Genomic DNA, 18,537 nt, shown 5'->3' with positions numbered 1-18,537 from the left:
CAGTGGCCGGTATGAGCTCCAGACTCATTGAGGCTATTTTCATAAAATGGAGCTTGCGTGGCTTCAAAAATTGCTTGAAATGAAAAGGTGTAAAAGCACACGACCACACAAAAACCCACTCTCAGCATGCGCTTGATGCGAACCAGGACGAAACTTGAAGAACTTGACTGTAGACGTCAAACATCTCATCTCATTATCTGTAGCCGCTTTATCCTGTTCTACAGGGTCGCAGGCAAGCTGGAGCCTATCCCAGCTGACTACGGGCGAAAGGCGGGGTACACCCTGGACAAGTCGCCAGGTCATCACAGGGCTGACACATAGACACAGACAACCATTCACACTCACATTCACACCTACGGTCAATTTAGAGTCACCAGTTAACCTAACCTGCATGTCTTTGGACTGTGGGGGAAACCGGAGCACCCGGAGGAAACCCACGCGGACACGGGGAGAACATGCAAACTCCACACAGAAAGCCCCTCGCCGGCCACAGGGCTCGAACCCGGACCTTCTTGCTGTGAGGCGACAGCGCTAACCACTACACCACCGTGCCGCCCATAATAATATTGTGAATCGTAATTGCATAATTTCTGCTGTTCACCAGCGTCGTGTAATGAACAAGCCACTACCTGATCTACATATCTGAGTAAAAGACTACATCAAGCGTGCAGGCAGTGTCTGTGATATAAGAACAACATGTTCAGACTCACCAAAGACGCTGAACTTTAATGATACTTGGAAATAAAAGGTGTTTTGATTGACTAAACAGATGCTTTCCTTTAGTGCAGGAAGCAGCAGCAGCGCTCTAACCAGAGGGCAGAGTTACTGTAATCTCTTAACATCCTATTCAGCTGAAAATGAAGCTTTTCAAAATCCATCACCACAACAGAATTAGCTTAGATATGTTTGACGTCGGGCGGCACGGTGGTGTAGTGGTTAGCGCTGTCGCCTCACAGCAAGAAGGTCCGGGTTCGAGCCCTGGGGCCGGCGAGGGCCTTTCTGTGCGGAGTTTGCATGTTCTCCCCGTGTCCGCGTGGGTTTCCTCCGGGTGCTCCGGTTTCCCCCACAGTCCAAAGACATGCAGGTTAGGTTAACTGGTGGCTCTAAATTGACCGTAGGTGTGAATGTGAGTGTGAATGGTTGTCTGTGTCTATGTGTCAGCCCTGTGATGACCTGGCGACTTGTCCAGGGTGTACCCCGCCTTTCACCCGTAGTCAGCTGGGATAGGCTCCAGCTTGCCTGCGACCCTGTAGAACAGGATAAAGCGGCTCGAGAGATAATGAGATGAGATGAGAATATTATTATGAACATGGATGCGTTCTTGTACACTACCATTCAAAAGTTTGGGGTCACTTTGAAATGTCCTTATTTTTGAAAGAAAAGCACTGTTCTTTTCAATGAAGATCACTTTAAACTAATCAGAAATCCACTCTATACATTGCTAATGTGCTAAATGACTATTCTCGCTGCAAATGTCTGGTTTTTGGTGCAATATCTCCATAGGTGTATAGAGGCCCATTTCCAGCAACTCTCACTCCAGTGTTCTAATGGTACAATGTGTTTGCTCATTGCCTCAGAAGGCTAATGGATGATTAGAAAACCCTTGTACAATCATGTTAGCACAGCTGAAAACAGTTGAGCTCTTTAGAGAAGCTATAAAACTGACCTTCCTTTGAGCAGATTGAGTTTCTGGAGCATCACATTTGTGGGGTCGATTAAATGCTCAAAATGGCCAGAAAAATGTCTTGACTATATTTTCTATTCATTTTACAACTTATGGTGGCAAATAAAAGTGTGACTTTTCATGGAAAACACAAAATTGTCTGGGTGACCCCAAACTTTTGAACGGTAGTGTACATAAAGCATGATTAATGTTGTAAGCATGACCAGTACCGGTACACTTTAATGTAGTAGCTAGCAACTTCTGCTATTACTGTACTATGAATACAAATAAGTTTAAATTATAGATCATATTTACAAAAGCTCAATCCAAGATAAGTATAATACAGGACAGACACACACACAGCGCACAACATCCGAGTGATGAAGGCGTCAATGACTGACTACTTGTTTTTATTTTATTTTTTCTTCCCAAGCAAATGAGAGCACAGTGCAGCGTGAACACATGGTGTCCATCACGGCCTCTTTAATAGCTGACCTACAGCGTCAGCAGTCTTGTTTTTGCAAGCCAAGCTGAACGTGCTGTCCCGGTGCATTTAATCCCATTCTGTCCGTCACCCAAATTATTATACCACACACACACACCATCTTTACACTGAAGAGAAAGGTACTCACTGATAATGTGGGCCCTTTTCAACAGAATCTGCCTGAGAGTAAAGATGAAATGTGTGAATTGTGCATTTGTTTCTACAAAGAAAAATTATTGCTATAAGACATCATTTTATAGAATATATTCCGTTTGCGTACATTGTCAAAAAAACCAAGGTGTATTTTGTTCTAATTGTTGGCTCGAGCTCCATTTAGCAGGTGGGTGTGGATATAAATGCATGACCTGGTTTGTCCAGACAAAGAACAAGAAAACATTAATTTTTTTTAATGCAATATTGATTTGTTTTTTTAGTTCCAGTTGCACATTTGAAACTTTGAACCTTATGCTGTCCTTCTGAGACATAATATATCTTTATGCATGATCAATACTGTAATCTCACCTATGAACAGAGGTGGACAAAGTACCCAACTTCATTACTTAAGTCAAAGTACAGATCCCGCTAGTCAAATGTTACTCCGATACAAGTGAAAGTTGTCCAGACAAATTTTTACTTAAGTTAAAGTACTGAAGTACTTGCTTTTAAAAATACTTAAGTATTAACAGTAGGGCTGTGCGATATATCGAATATACTCGATATATCGCGAAAATTCTGTCTGCGATACATAAAATTATTATATCGTAACTATCAAGTATTTTATGGTCATCTTCCGACTTGTGTTTGTTTAAAACCTTTCCCGGTGGTTTTCTCCCTGTCCCTCAGGCAGTAACGCGAGAGGCTGCCTAAGGGTAAAGAAAACAATAACGTCACGCACTCGCCAACCAATCCCGGGCGACATCTCTGTGCTGAAAGGAACTTCTGGGAAGATTTTCTAGTTTCGGTTGTGTTGCCAGATTGGGCGGTTTTAAGCGCATTTTGGCAGGTTTTGAACATATTTTGAGCTGGAAAACGTCAGCAGTATCTGGCAACACTGCGCGGCGGGAAGATTTCCTGGTTCCGGTTTACAGCGCTGACTCAGTTCGTGCAATCGCTGATTTTGCATAGGCTACCGTGTAAGCTCTGTCAATTTCAGCGACAAATTACTTCCTAAAGGAACTAGTAAGGGGTCAGTCAACTGGCATTTTTTGGATATCGCAAGGAGGACGTGGAACAGCAAATGCCAGTTTGTAAAGTGTGCAAAAAAAATAAAAAACCTGTCATCACGAAAGGCAGCAGCACTACAAATATGTTCCATCACCTGAAAACTCACCCGGTACAGTATGAAGAGTCTCTTAAACTCCGAACTACCTGCCCACGAGCTAAAACCCCCCACAAGCTAAACAAATGACCATAGCGGCCTCGTTCTCCAAAGCCACCCCATATGAGGAAACGAGTCAAAGATGGAGAGCTATAACGGATGCAATCACTAACGTCATTGCTGAAGACATGATCCCAATTAGTATAGTGGAAAAACCAGGCTTCCAAAACTTACTAAACACACTCGAACCCAAACATGAGTTGCCTGGTCGCAGACATTTTACAGAGACGGCAATACCGGAATTCTACACATCTGAGAGGCAGAGCCAGAAAACATTCAGTTCAAAAGTGTGCAAAGAGAAAAATGATGTTTTGCAGATCTCTCTCTTCTCTCCCTCAATCTCTCTCTCTCTCTCTCTACTGTGGATGTTCCAGTGGTTCTCAGTAGTCAGGTTAATAGCTTGGAGATCTATTTTTTTAAATAATTTAATGAAAGTGCACTTTTCTTATTTAGGCTAAATGTCTTTCTCAGTGTTGAGCTTGCACTTTATTGGTTTGAGCTCTGAGCAGCTCTGTATTGTATTGCCCCTTTGTTGCAATTTTCAAGATTGTTTTTGCAGTTTGTGCCACATCTTTGTTGAATAAAAATAGTCTTATTTCAATTCAATTGTGATTAATCACGAACATGAACATTTAAAATGTGTTGTTGAAAACCACCTGTAAAGTTAACCAAGAATGTTATTTAATCTGCAGGGATTGTAGTGAAAACAGTAAAGAGTAAAAGTTAGATTTCATGGGGTCCTTTAGAGGAGATTTAAATATATCGAGATATATATCGTATATCGTGAAATAGAGAAAATGTATCGGGATATTCATTTTTTCCCATATCGCACAGCCCTAATTAAAAGTACATTTTCTGTCAACACATTGTTGTATTATTGCCACAACACTTACAAAACCTAACGCTGTTACCAAAGACAGAAATGTGAATTCAGAAAATGAACGCATGCTGTACATCATGGTGGTTTAACGTTAAGCTAGCTAGTCAGTGAAGCTCCACCTGACATGCTAGCAAACTCTTTTCAAACTCAAAATCGTATTGGGTAGCTAACGCTACTAGAAAAGAAAGATTTCTACATTCTGTTTATTTGCCAAGATTATACTAAAACATTTCTGAAAGCACTTTCAGATAAGTTAACATTATTCATGTTAGCATAACTCCGTTTTTACACGCTAACTAACAGTGTCCAAGTTAACTAGCTATGTGTAACGTTAGCCGTGGACAAGGCTACGGCAACTTGGCGGGCAAATCCATAGAAAGTCATTTGACGAACCAGACTGCATAGCTATTGCAACATTATCGCTAGCTCTAAAAGCACAGACAACTTAATTGCAAGCTTTCTCTTGGAATAAAACTTTTATATACCTCAATATGCCCGCAGGTTGGACGGCGAGTTTTTGTAGGCCGTGATGTGGATCGTTTTCAGCAAACAAAAGCAAACATTTAAAACGAAATGAATCTTTAATCCTTTCAGAAAACTGAAGCATGGGTTCTAGGTATGGCCATGGGTGTGTGCATTCCCCAGAAGAACCGCCTCCTTCCATTCTGCCATCAACTGATTGTTTGAAATAATGCTGCAGAGAAATAATTGATCTTGATTTTATCCAGTCTATGGACGTGACCCTAGTGATTACTGTCCGGGTGTCTCAATGTCATCTGGGAAAAAAACAAGTTTTAGAAAAGAAAACAAAAAAAACATTCACTTTCAAAGCTGCTTCATAGTAACGAGTAACGAGGACCTTGATAGAAATGTAGTGGAGTGAAAAGTATATTTGCCTTTCAAATGGAGTGAAGTTAAAGTCATAAGTTTCCAAAAAAAATACTCAAGTAAAGTACAGATACTCAAAGTGTACTTAAGTACAGTACTCAAGTAAATGTACTTCGTTACTGTCCACCTCTGCCTATGAAGAGATTTAAAGCTGGCCAATTTAAAAATAAGCAGCCAAATTAACCAAAAAAAAAAAAAGAGCTCACGCCTCCTTCATTAGGACTGACGGGGACAAACGCCACACCCTTTTCACTGCTGCTGACAAGCAAAGGAAGAAGTGTCTTCCTGGAATGAATCCATACACTGTCGGTTGTAGATGATTTAAGGCGTTAGCATGCTTCCTACGGATACAGAATTTCTTTGGTTTCCATGAAAAATCGGATGTAATTGTTGAACATTCAGTTTGAACTCCACAGAAAAGCATGCTCCACAACAAAGCCTGTGATTGGTTGTTACAAATGAGGCATAGCCAATCGGTCATTGCATGATGTATGACTTTGAGAAGTGGCAATGACCATGGTCCAAGGAACAAATGTTTAGATTTTGAGGCAAATCCAGATATGTAAGCCGACCCAGGTTTTTTTTTTTTTTTTCTTTTTTTGGCTGTTCCCAACGTAACTCAAAAAGTAGTGAATGAATTTGGATGAAATTTGGTGGACAGATTTAGTATTATCCTACATTCGTGTGATTTAATTTTGATGTTGATAACATGTGGCTTGGTAGAGTTATGCCCTCTACTCTACTGAGTGCCTTTCTAGTTCCCAAGTATACTGTATCTATGCCTTCTTATGATATGATATATGATTGTGAAGATACTCAGTCATCCAGGTACATAGTAATCTGTGGTTGGTAGAAGAGAGCAACTGGACTTGCTTGAAGACTCCCAAAGATGTTCCGCCTCCCATCCGAAAGGCCTCCCCAGTTCCGCCCAACCAACAAGCATTCATCCTCCCATGGATCATCATAGAATCCGAATCAGAATGCTGATGGCTGCATTGTAGGTGGCTGATAAAAGATGTCTTAGACACCCACCTCTGTTCAGTGATGGTCGTTCCAGGTTGACAAAAATGAACGATCCTCTCTGGCTAAGATGTCTGCCAGTTTTCTGGAAGTCCTCTCATACTCCCGCACCAGTTGAAGGGATCTCATCCCAAAGTGCGTAGAAACATATCTGTGAAGATACTCAGTCATCCAGGTACATAGTAATCTGTGGTTGGTACAGTAGAAGAGAGCAACTGACATCTTTTATCAGCCACCTACAATGCAGCCATCAGCATTCTGATTCGGATTCTATGATGATCCATGGGAGGATGAATGCTTGATGCTCCCTGTTGGTCGGCGGAACTGGGGAGGCCTTTCGGATGGGAGGCGGAACGTCTTCGGGAGTCTTCAAGCAAGTCCAGTTGCTCTCTTCTACCAACCACAGATTACTATGTATCTGGATGACGGAGTATTTTCACAATCATATCATATCATAAGAAGGCATAGATACAGTATACTTAGGAACTAGAAAGGCACTCAGTAGAGTAGAGGGCATAACTCTACCAAGCCACATGTTATCAACATCAAAATTAAATCACACGAATGTAGGATAATACTAAATCTGTCCACCAAATTTCATCCAAATTCATTCACTACTTTTTGAGTTACGTTGGGAACAGCCAAAAAAAGAAAAAAAAATAAACCTGGGTCGGCTTACATATCTGGATTTGCCTCAAAATCTAAACATTTGTCCCAAGCAAGTCCAGTTGCTCTCTTCTACCAACCACAGATGATATATGATATGATATAATGGAATAATGTAGTTTTAAAAACTAATTTCTTGGGGGATAAGTTTAAAATGCACAGATATCAGCACAGGGAAAACTAAATGTGCAAATTAGACACTGTAGATAGAAAGACAGTCTAGATGAGAAAAGTGACATGGAAACTCAGCTACTTTATCATTAAACACATTATACTGCATCCAGCCAGTAGGGGCGCTAGACCTGTGGTGGCATCACTTTTTAGAGACGATTTGCCGACCTTGTTTTTTTCCCCCGAGTCATTTCTACAATAAGGAGCTTAATCTTGAACTGCTTAATTGTAGCCTTGTCTCTGTAGACAAATTGTCAACCAAGTGAAAGAAGAAAATCATACCAGTCTCCTCCGGGCCTCCATTCTCAGAAAATAAAGTATATTATACATACAGGACACTTTTTCAATGGAATAAAAACATGTTCTATTCCCTTCTAGCAAGTTGAATTAATTTGGTTTGATAGCATGCAATATTCTTTTTTTTCTTCCTATTTCTTCTTCTTCTTTATTCTTTTTCCTCTTCTTTCTATTCTTCTTCTGCTCCTCTTCCTCCTTGTTTTCTGTCAGTCTACCCAATGGAGAATGAGCGTTGAATATGGTTTACAATATTGCATGGTTGTCAAAACAACATGACGTTGCATGTCGGAGACGTAAAACTTCCGTGCCAGTGAACGATTGTGACAATTTGTAAACAAACATGGCTGCCAGGTTTGCTTCGTTAAACATGGAAGATTTCGAGAGGGTTTTGAAAGAGAAAGAAGTGTCAAACACCCGAAAGGAACGTGTATGTATAATAATAATGTCTGGCTTTTTTTCATGGTATATCCGATATATTTCATTCAGCTACTCATCTTTGACTCATTCAATATCATACTAGCTGAATGGAATATATCTGATACACCACTCAACGCCAGCCAATATTATTTGATTCTTGTACCTTTAGGGGTACAGTGGCTCGTCACTGGGACGGTATCCTTTAAGAGATTTATTTGTACCCTTTATATACTGCTTGGGAACATGTATATACCTTTTTGGCCCTAAAAAGGTACACATATGGGGCTTTTCCACTACCAACGCGGCTGAGTTGGGCTGAGCCGTGCGGTGCTGAGTTGGGCTGAGTGGGGCTGTTGGGGTTGCATTTCGACTACAACCGCGCTGAACCGTGCTGGCTGGAAGTGGGTGGACACATTGGGTGGAGTTAGAGAAAGTGGGTGGACGTCACGTGATGTCATTAGGCGGCGCAAACAGTGACATCAGTGACCTTTTAAGCGGTCGTCTCACGACCCGGATAGGAAACAATAAACATGGAGGACATGGAGTCGTTAGTGTTCTTCTTTGTCGTAATTCTTCTTCTTCCGGGTTTGCGGTGTTTACAGATCCCAGCGTGCTCGCGGGGCGTGTGTCGGCATGTGAGGACACTCCTCCTCACCAATCAGTGCACAGGGAAGTGTCTCCTCACGCCCCTAGCCCCACTCGGCTCAGTTGAGCTCACTTCAGCCCCACTCCAAAACCGTGCGAGTTTTGGGTGCTGAGTAAGGCTGAAGTGAGCTCAGTCGTGCTGCTCTGAGGTAGTCGAAACGCGAGCCGTGTCAGGCTGAAGTGAGCTGAAAAAGGGTAGTGGGAAAGGCCCAATAGTTACCTTGAGGTCCATTAATGAGCCCTAGGTGGTACATTAGTGTAGATTGTATCTTGGGGTACAGAAATGGACTCCTACTGTACTTTTATTTCTGACGGTGTAGAGGTTTTTACATTTCTATTGTCTCAAGTATAGGACAGCGGAAATGCTAAGTACTGCAGAAACCTGTTTCAGACAAATCTTGATAAAGTGAAAGTGTGTTTTTGTTTAACACTCATTCTGCATTAGGAACAGTTGTGATCAAAGCAGCCGTGTCTCTGCATGGTGATTGATTTATTGCTCTCGTGCTGCTGCTGGTGGTGGTGGTCTGTGAGTCAGCTGATATTCTCTGTCCTCCGTTCCACCTTTCTGCCCTTTACTTAACCATGCCTCTGTATTTGCGCACATATAGATATGCTTTCCTGTGCGATCACGTGCTGTACATTTCTGTCGTGTGTCGGTCCAAAAAGTCCATCTGCCTTTCACAACATAACATTGGATTTTGAATTTAATCAGCAGAAAATCATTAATGTGTACCAAATGTGTCTCACTGAGGGGCAAAAATTGACCATGTCCTTTTCAGCAGAAACCTATGGTATATTGCCACAAATTGTCTATACCTGTAAAATTTTTCTGACTAATCTTCAATGGCAAAAAAAGTTACATACATTCACGTTACGGCACTATCAGGGGCCTACGGACACTACATTTTGCCATATTACTTTGTATTTGTGATAAAGAAATGCTATAAATGTACTTGTAAGGACAAAATTCTTGACAGAAATCGATTTGGTATGTAAAATCAGTCATATTAAGAGCAGAGAACAATAATATCTTCCCCATTACTGAAAAGACTGCTCTCCGCTGATGTATCTACTGGACCCCCCCCCCAAAAAAAAAAAAAAAATCATTACTCTTACTTGTAAGAAGCCACCTGAAACACCTGAAATTTATCATTAATGTGCATTTGTCTTATTTATGTAAATTTATATTCCAATCTAGTTGAATTCAAAGAATGATTGATTGAGTTTTATGGTTTGAAGAATATTACTGCGACGGCCGGGGTTACGGACACTACAAAGTAGTCTGTTACAACTCCCAACTATTTTGAATTGTTTTCAAAGCATTTATTAGCTTATAAAGTTTTGAAAGTAGGAATACAATGTATAACTTCTTCAGTTATCCTATGCTATTCTAATATTCAACACTATTTGCAAAAAATAACTTTATTTTTTTCGCGGTCCGGTTTCCATCAAATCCTGCGCTCTGACTGGCTGGCGAGCGGGTCCGTATCTACGGTATGGACCCCAGATACAGACCTCTGGTGACTCGCTCGTTCACAACAACAAACGTAGTAGCAATTTTTGTCAACATTTATTTTTTTAAAATAAGATTTATTTATAAGATTTTTATCAAAAATCTTATAAATTTTTGCCAGCGTTTCTCAGGAGAATAGCATTAATTTTACAGCATGGATAGCGATAACGACAGTGTTCACAGCGAAAGCGAGTTTTACTACCCTGAGGAAGAAGAAATAAAAGAAAACATTTCAGGAGAAAGCTCTAACTGCTGCCAACACCGAGTAAAAACATGGCTGAATCCTGATTGACTCAATTTTGCCACTACATAGGTGGCAAAATGTTTTGTTTTTTCCTGCCATGGAAGTGCACTTGTATACCGAGGAGGAAGCCATTTGCATTACAGCCGTGAATGAGGATTCAAAATGGTGGCTCAGCTCGGTTTTCCCTTTCGGGTGCTCTCGTTTTCTGTTAGAATTTAGTAAAGAAAAAAATTAATATATTATTTACCAGCTAAAGGTCGGTCCGTATGGTGAAATACCGTGACCGAGGTCTTGAAAGTACTGATCGAGGCCCTCTGGGCCGAGGGTCAGTACTCAAGGCCGAGGTCACAGTATTTCACCATATGGACCCCCCAGCTGGTAAATAACATTTTATATATATATATATATATATATATATATATATATATATATATATATATATATATATGGGACATTCCACCGAATGGGTGCCATTTGCTTGTTGTACCACTCCCAAATTAAACTTAATTTGTTATATCTTTTCAACACTGATTTATAATAACACATATTTAACTATTCAAAATGTGTATTGGTCAACCTCAGGCTACGTTACAAGGTTTGGAAGTCAAAGATGGCTGCATTTTTTTCAGTCCTGTTACCAAATCTCTGAAAGTAACAGGACTGAGTTTTTAGCCTAGGATTAGCTAATACATGGAATTAAGCCACATGGCGTCATCACTAATAGCATGACCACACTTAGCACATTCTAGTGATTTACCAAAAATCTGTATTTTTAAAATAAACAAATATCATCTAAGAAATAATTTAAATAACAGACAGTATGTTGACATTGACCTTATCAGTCAAAGTTTAAAAAATCATCAAATATACAGAAAAATAATGAGAGAACTAACTTTTGGTCTTCCCATGGCCTTCAGAAGACAACTGATGTAACTTCCTGTTGAGCATGTGATTTATGGAATGTTCCAAATTTGTCAGATGGGTTAATATGTTTGGGTAACAGGACTGAGTGAAAACCCAGGGACACGACTAAAATGTGTATTTTAACTAAGATATTGTGGATTTCTTATGAAAAAAAATATATTTAAACCATGGATAGGATATGGAGTCACACAACAGTGCAAAAGAAATACTGTTTCTGAAGGATTTTAATCATAATATTTCATAGTTAAGTATAAAGTTAGAGTGCGGGGACAGGTAATACATGCTATTTTTCAGTGTTTTAGGTAGTTTTTATTAATCCTTACAATTATATATCTTAAATTTGAAATCAGATCAATGTGCAGGACATTCTGCGTAATAAGGAAATGTATTTTAAAGTGCATTTATACATATAAATTTTCAAGGGACGGAAATGGCACCGATTCGGTGGAATGGCTCATATATATGTTCATAGTAAAGATATTAATGGGCATCCATCATTCTTGGATCTAAATGTCTCATACGAGTTGTCAGAGAGGTGGCATACAGAGGTCATACCCTCATACTAACCAAAGTGCCGTATATGGATAAAAAATAAACGATTGAGAAGTCTAAACTTAAGGGCCTACGGGCACTCCAGCTTGAAATGTAGGAACGATGTCCATTCACGGAAACATTTGAAGTGTCTGTAGGCCCTTCATACTCCTAACAATAAATGAATGTGAAAATACATTGCTTTTTATTCAAGGACACTTTTAATGTTCTGATTAACAATATTCAAGTCTACAATTTTTAAAAGCAATACTTCGTTTTAACTCTAGCAAGATCAGAATTCTTGGCATGTGGCGTCTTGAACTGTAATTAAATCTTCCAAATATCATGAAAAAAGTTCCTTGTGTATTTGTTTGTGTCACATACAGAGAAAATGAATGATTTTTCCTGATTACTTCAATAAGTTGCCTATAGATTTTTATGCAATTGACTCTTTGTATGAAATAACGTGGGGCCTACGGACACTACAAGTGAGTTAATTGTCCTGCATTTTGTAATTCAGCAAGACATTCCAAGTACCATATAGACATATTGTGTTGTTAATAAAGACCCTTCATAGTTATTGTACTGAGCTCGTTGTGTCTCTCAGCGTTGTGTACATAGGGGAGGCCTACGGACACGACAGAGATTTTTGTCATTTTGAATCATACCTCAGTAGTATTAGGAAGTTATATTGTGAACATGTTTCTGGTTTTTTTTTTTTTCCCATCTGGATACTTTGTAGATGAGAAATTCATTATAAACTAGATATTAAATGCAAATTTGACATGAGCTTGATGATAAATTTGACAGAAAATATCTCAGTCACTACAGACATTTTCCTGCGTGGTCCAACAAGATGTATATTTTGCAACAAAATGGTGCACTTCTAGTCTGGCTTACGTGACAAAGCTCTACGAGCTATTGGTCTGGCCAAGATATTAAGCCCAACCGTTTCCCAGAGCCCGTGGTTGACCCGCCTCTCTGAAATGCCTCAGTTTGCTACTGGTCGAAGCCAGAAAAGGCTGTGACGAAGCTTAAACCAATCACATCACTCTTTCCTCTGACGTATGCGACGCGACGGGGCTAACTGGTAGATTAAACTCTTACCGAAGCCGGTCGGGAGCAAGGCGAAAACGTCCTTCCTTTCAATAAATACCTCCAGGGCTGCTCTTTGCTCCGTTTTCAATGAGAACTTCCCGTTGAATGCTTTCAATACAGCATCTATGCGTAATAGATGCGAAAGCGTGAATGAAGCGCTTCCGGCATAGATTCTGTAAACAATCTATGGCTTCCGGTCACAGTTCTACTACGTCACTGCCTTGAACACGCCTCTACCCAGGGCCGTTGGAGATGCTCAAAGTTGATTGGTTCCCGATTTTTCGGGAGCTTGGAAGAGCTGTAGATAGCCTGCCTGGCCAGACTAAGCTCGCAACAGGCCCTCGTGTTGCGTCACGCTTAGGATGGGCGGGCCCAGGCTAGTGTACTTCAGCCTGAAAGATGAAAAAATATGATACACCAGCACAATCCGTGCATCCAATAAGTTGAAATCATATTATTATAATAAAAAATTACAAAACATCCGTGAAATTGTAGCAATTTTGACCCACGTTCATTGCCGTCAATTTTTTTTTTTTTTTTTAGATATCAATGTGCGGTTTTTGACATCTGACAGTCCTAGCGCGGTACTTTTATTAAAAAACACTACAGTTATTCCCATCTCATCTCATTCTCTCTAGCCGCTTTATCCTTCTACAGGGTCGCAGGCAAGCTGGAGCCTATCCCAGCTGACTACGGGCGAAAGGCGGGGTACACCCTGGATAAGTCGCCAGGTCATCACAGGGTTGACACATAGACACAGACAACCATTCACACTCACATTCACACCTACGCTCAATTTAGAGTCACCAGTTAACCTAACCTGCATGTCTTTGGACTGTGGGGGAAACCGGAGCACCCGGAGGAAACCCACGCGGACACGGGGAGAACATACAAACTCCGCACAGAAAGGCCCTCGCCGGCCACGGGGCTCGAACCCGGACCTTCTTGCTGTGAGGCGACAGCGCTAACCACTACACCTCCGTGCCTGCATGCACAAATTACGAGAGCTCACTTTATTGCATGATTTTTTTTTTTTTAATAATCTTGTTTGCTTTTCCTTACGACTGGAAGTGTTTGTGTTGATGTGTTTTATATTCCTTTCAATGTTATGTCACATGCTCACTCAAGACCTAAAGGCAGCAGATTCGTGTGGGCGTATTTGTGTAAATAGATTATTCATATGTCTTAGCTGTATGCACTGTGCGTAGAAAAGGTGTTGGGATCCAGCTCGTGTACAGTATTTGTGTTAATTATTAGTTAATGTAGGAAACGAGCTGCTTTTTTCACCGCACAGCTGTTCTCAGGAGCTCAGCGAATGCTCAAGCCCTAGATAATAACCACTAGATAATTGCAGTAATTACAGGTGGAAGGAGCAGGTTATTATCCTGATCCAAGATTGTCCCAGGGCTTTTGTTTCAGGAAATAAAATAGCCCCTTGACTTAAAACATCATGCTGCACAACACATTAGATCCCACAGTGTGCATTTTAATTCTAATATCTGTATACTAATCATGAGAACCACTGACTCCAGTGTTTGGAGATGCCCTGAAAGAATTGTAGCAAGTAACACAGTCTCAGTTTGTCATGGAACAAGTGCGATTTTACTGGTTGTAAAATATTTTACACACCTTATTTTATTGTACTATATGTACTATGTACCCTGAGCTCAAGGGCTTAGCCAGGTTGGGAGTGTTTTTCTGAAAGTAGGGAGTGTGACCGGCGGCACGGTGGTGTAGTGGTTAGCGCTGTCGCCTCACAGCAAGAAGGTCCGGGTTCGAGCCCCGTGGCCGGCGAGGGCCTTTCTGTGCGGAGTTTGCATGTTCTCCCCGTGTCCGCGTGGGTTTCCTCCGGGTGCTCCGGTTTCCCCCACAGTCCAAAGACATGCAGGTTAGGTTAACTGGTGACTCTAAATTGAGCGTAGGTGTGAATGTGAGTGTGAATGGTTGTCTGTGTCTATGTGTCAGCCCTGTGATGACCTGGCGACTTGTCCAGGGTGTACCCCGCCTTTCGCCCGTAGTCAGCTGGGATAGGCTCCAGCTTGCCTGCGACCCTGTAGAACAGGATAAAGCAGCTAGAGATAATGAGATGAAGGTATGTCTTAACACCTTTAGGGTATAGTTTCCTGTCCTCGAGTGCTAAACTGATTTAAAAGTGAGTGAGCAAGTGTGTATTGTGATGAGATCATTTTTCCTGGCATAGATGTGCTGTCAGGTTAGGTTTAACAGGTCAGGTGTTGTCATCGTTGTTGTTTCGATACTCTTCATGGTGAGTGCTCAGCTGATCACTTGTCAAAGCCTCTCTGTGTCTAACACAGCAAATTTCACTCGGCTTATTCTTTGTAATGAGAGACGGGTGACAGAAATGTTTGCGAGAGCTTGATTTAAGGCACTATTTTTGTAGAGGATGTTTGTTTTGCATTACATCCTGATTACTGTTAAAAGATCGGGAAATTCAAGTGATTAGTTTGGAATGCGTAAACAGTATTTTGTTTGTAGCTGGTTTTGGTGGAATTCGTGCCTGGCTGGTTGTAATTACCACAGACAAGTATTTCAGCATGCGTCTTTACACTGAACCAAAGGGTGGGAAACTGTTTCACTCCAAATTTACTCATAATGGAAGGCGAAGGTCATTTTTTAAAAACTATTTTTAAATAAATCTTGTGTAGTAATTCAGAATAACAACTTGGTATCTCATTATTCTGACTTGCTTATCTGATGTAGTCTTCTGCTGTTGTAGCTCATCCACCTCAAGGTTCGCCGTTTTACACATGCTGAGATGCTTTTCTGCTCACCACGGATGTAAAGAGTGATTACGTTAGTTACTGTAGGCGTCCTGGCAGTTTGAACCAATCTGAGGATTTTCCTCAGACCTCTATCAATAAGAAAAAGAAGAAGAAGCCTTTATTTTTGTCCCATGTACATTGGAATGGTGGTGTGGTCAAGACCACCTAAACCGAAACCAAGTCATGAGCAAGACCAGAGTGTATTTAGGCCAAGACAAGACCAAGACTTTGAGGGGTTGAGATCAAGTCAAGACCAAGATTGAGGCAGGGTGGCTGATTTAGATAACTGCATGAATGTGCAGATGTACCGTGAATGTATATCACGCATAATAGAAATGTCTTCAGGTATTGTGATATGACAAAAATATCACCCACATCTCTATGAGGCAAGCGTGAGAGAAACATTAATGGTGTTTTATTAAACAGTACAACAATATGTCTGTGAATGTTCTCGGTCATCCAGGTCATTATAAACCGTAGGTGCTAAAGAAGGCAACTGGACTTGCTTGAAATCTTTAAAGACGTTTCACCTCTCATCCGAAAGGCTTCTTCAGTTCTGTCTGACTGGTGGAGAGTTCCAGGTATTTATCCTCTAGTGGACCAAAAGCAAACCTAAATGGAGTTGTTGAGGTCACATGGGTCATTGACCCTCTAATCATCCTGTTGGGGTTACTGGAGGCCGGGTGTGAATGGTGTTAGCAGCCTCGAGGGTCGTTATCACCCTAATGACCCTCTTGGCTCCTAACACCTACCGTAATACCTGGAACTCCCCGCTAGTCAGACAGAACTGAAGAAGCCTTTCGGATGAGAGGTGAAACGTCTTCAAGGATTTCAAGCAAGTCCAGTTGCCTTCTTTAGCACCTACAGTGCAGCAATAAGGTAAAATTTAGCTCTGGTTACTTGCACTGTTTCCTGAAGCTTTTGTGGTTTGCACTCAAAACGAGTAGTTTAGTGGAACCGTTGTAATCAAGGGTGTGTCATGAACAGAGGGTGTTATGCAATGCACAATGGAAGTACCGTAAACAGTAGTAGCAAGATGGTAGATTGCATTGATTACCTGCGAGCTGTTTGTTATATTAGTCCAGATGTTTGTTTTCATCCAAAAAAAAACCCCCAAGCATTGATCAACTACTAATGATAAGAAGCTGTAGAAACTCTTGAAATTAATGACATACCCACTGATATGTTTCGCCTTGGAAAAACCAACATCTTTTGGTTCCACATGGGAGCCAACTTTTCAGGTTCCAAACCAATTGTTTTTTCTTTGAAATGCTCTGAATTAGGGCTGTGGAATATGGGAAAAAATTAATATCCCGATACATTTTCTCCATTTCACGATATACGATATATATCTCAATATATTTAAATCTCCTCTAAAGGACCCCATGAAATCTAACTTTTACTCTTTACTGTTTTCACTACAATCCCTGCAGATTAAATAACATTCTTGGTTAACTTTACAGGTGGTTTTCAACAACACATTTTAAATGTTCATGTTCGTGATTAATCACAATTGAATTGAAATAAGACTATTTTTATTCAACAAAGATGTGGCACAAACTGCAAAAACAATCTTGAAAATTGCAACAAAGGGGCAATACAATACAGAGCTGCTCAGAGCTCAAATCAATAAAGTGCAAGCTCAACACTGAGAAAGACATTTAGCCTAAATAAGAAAAGTGCTCTTTCATTAAATTATTTAAAAAAATAGATCTCCAAGCTATTAACCTGACTACTGAGAACCACTGGAACATCCACAATAGAGAGAGAGAGAAGGAGAGAAGAGAGAGATCTGCAAAACATCATTTTTCTCTTTGCACACTTTTGAACTGAATGTTTTCTGGCTCTGCCTCTCAGATGTGTATAATTCTGGAATTGCCTTCTCTGTAAAATGTCTGCGACCAGGCAACTCATATTTGGGATCGAGTGTGTTTTTGGTAAGTTTTGGAAGCCTGGTTTTTCCACTATACTAATCGGGATCATGTGTTCGGCAATGACGTTAGTGATTGTATCCGTTATAGCTCTCTATCTCTGACTCGTTTTCTCATATGGGGTGGCTTTGGAGAACGAGGCCGCTATGGTCATTTGTTTAGCTCGTGGGGGGGTTAGCTCGTGGGCAAGTAGTTCGGAGTTTAAAAGACTCTGCATACTGTACCGGGTGAGTTTTCAGGTGATGGAACATATTTGTAGTGCTGCTGCCTTTCGTGATGACAGGTTTTTTTTTTGCATACTTTACAAATTGGCATTTGCTGTTCCACGTCCTCCTCGCGATATCCAAAAAATGCCAGATGACTGACCCCTTACTAGTTCCTTTAGGAACCAATTCGTCCGCTTCCATTTTTAATTTGTCGCTGGAATTGACAGAGCTTACACAGTAGCCTATGCAGCACCAGCGATTGCACGAACTGAGTCAGCGCTGTAAACCGAAACTAGGAAATCTTCCCGCCGGCAGTGTTGCCAGATACTGCTGACGTTTTCCAGCCCAAAATATGTTCAAAACCCGCCAAAATGCACTTAAAACCGCCCAATCTGGCAACACAACCGAAACTAGAAAATCTTCCCGGAAGTTCCTTTCAGCACCGAGATGTCGCCCGGGATTGGTTGGCGAGTGTGTGACATTATTGTTTTCTTTACCGTTAGGCAGCCTCTCACATTACTGCCTGAGGGACAGGGAGAAAACCACCGGGAAAGGTTTTAAACAAACACAAGTCGGAAGATGACCATAAAATACTCGATGGTTACGATATAATAATTTTATGTATCGCACACAGAATTTTCGGCGATATATCGAGTATATTCGATATATCACACAGCCCTACCCTGAATGGTTCAAAATTTGGCGGAACCAGAACAGAACCCATCCCCTGTTGGTGGAAAAGGGTTATTTGATATCAGTTATAAGGGAGTTATGAGTATAGCCAGTCATTTAATTCTT

General features: G+C 40.9%; 1 protein-coding gene across 3 annotated transcripts in view; it reads left to right on the top strand.

The window, feature by feature from the left end:
* Positions 1-18,537, top strand: part of gdpd5b (glycerophosphodiester phosphodiesterase domain containing 5b) — a 187,194-nt gene that overhangs the window by 90,856 nt on the left and 77,801 nt on the right. The window lies entirely within an intron of this gene.

This window comes from Neoarius graeffei, chromosome 17 (genome assembly GCF_027579695.1).
Source record: "Neoarius graeffei isolate fNeoGra1 chromosome 17, fNeoGra1.pri, whole genome shotgun sequence".
NCBI lineage: Eukaryota > Metazoa > Chordata > Actinopteri > Siluriformes > Ariidae > Neoarius > Neoarius graeffei.
The sequence above is the reverse complement of the archived record's forward strand: the minus strand, read 5'-3'. Positions and strand labels throughout refer to the sequence as shown.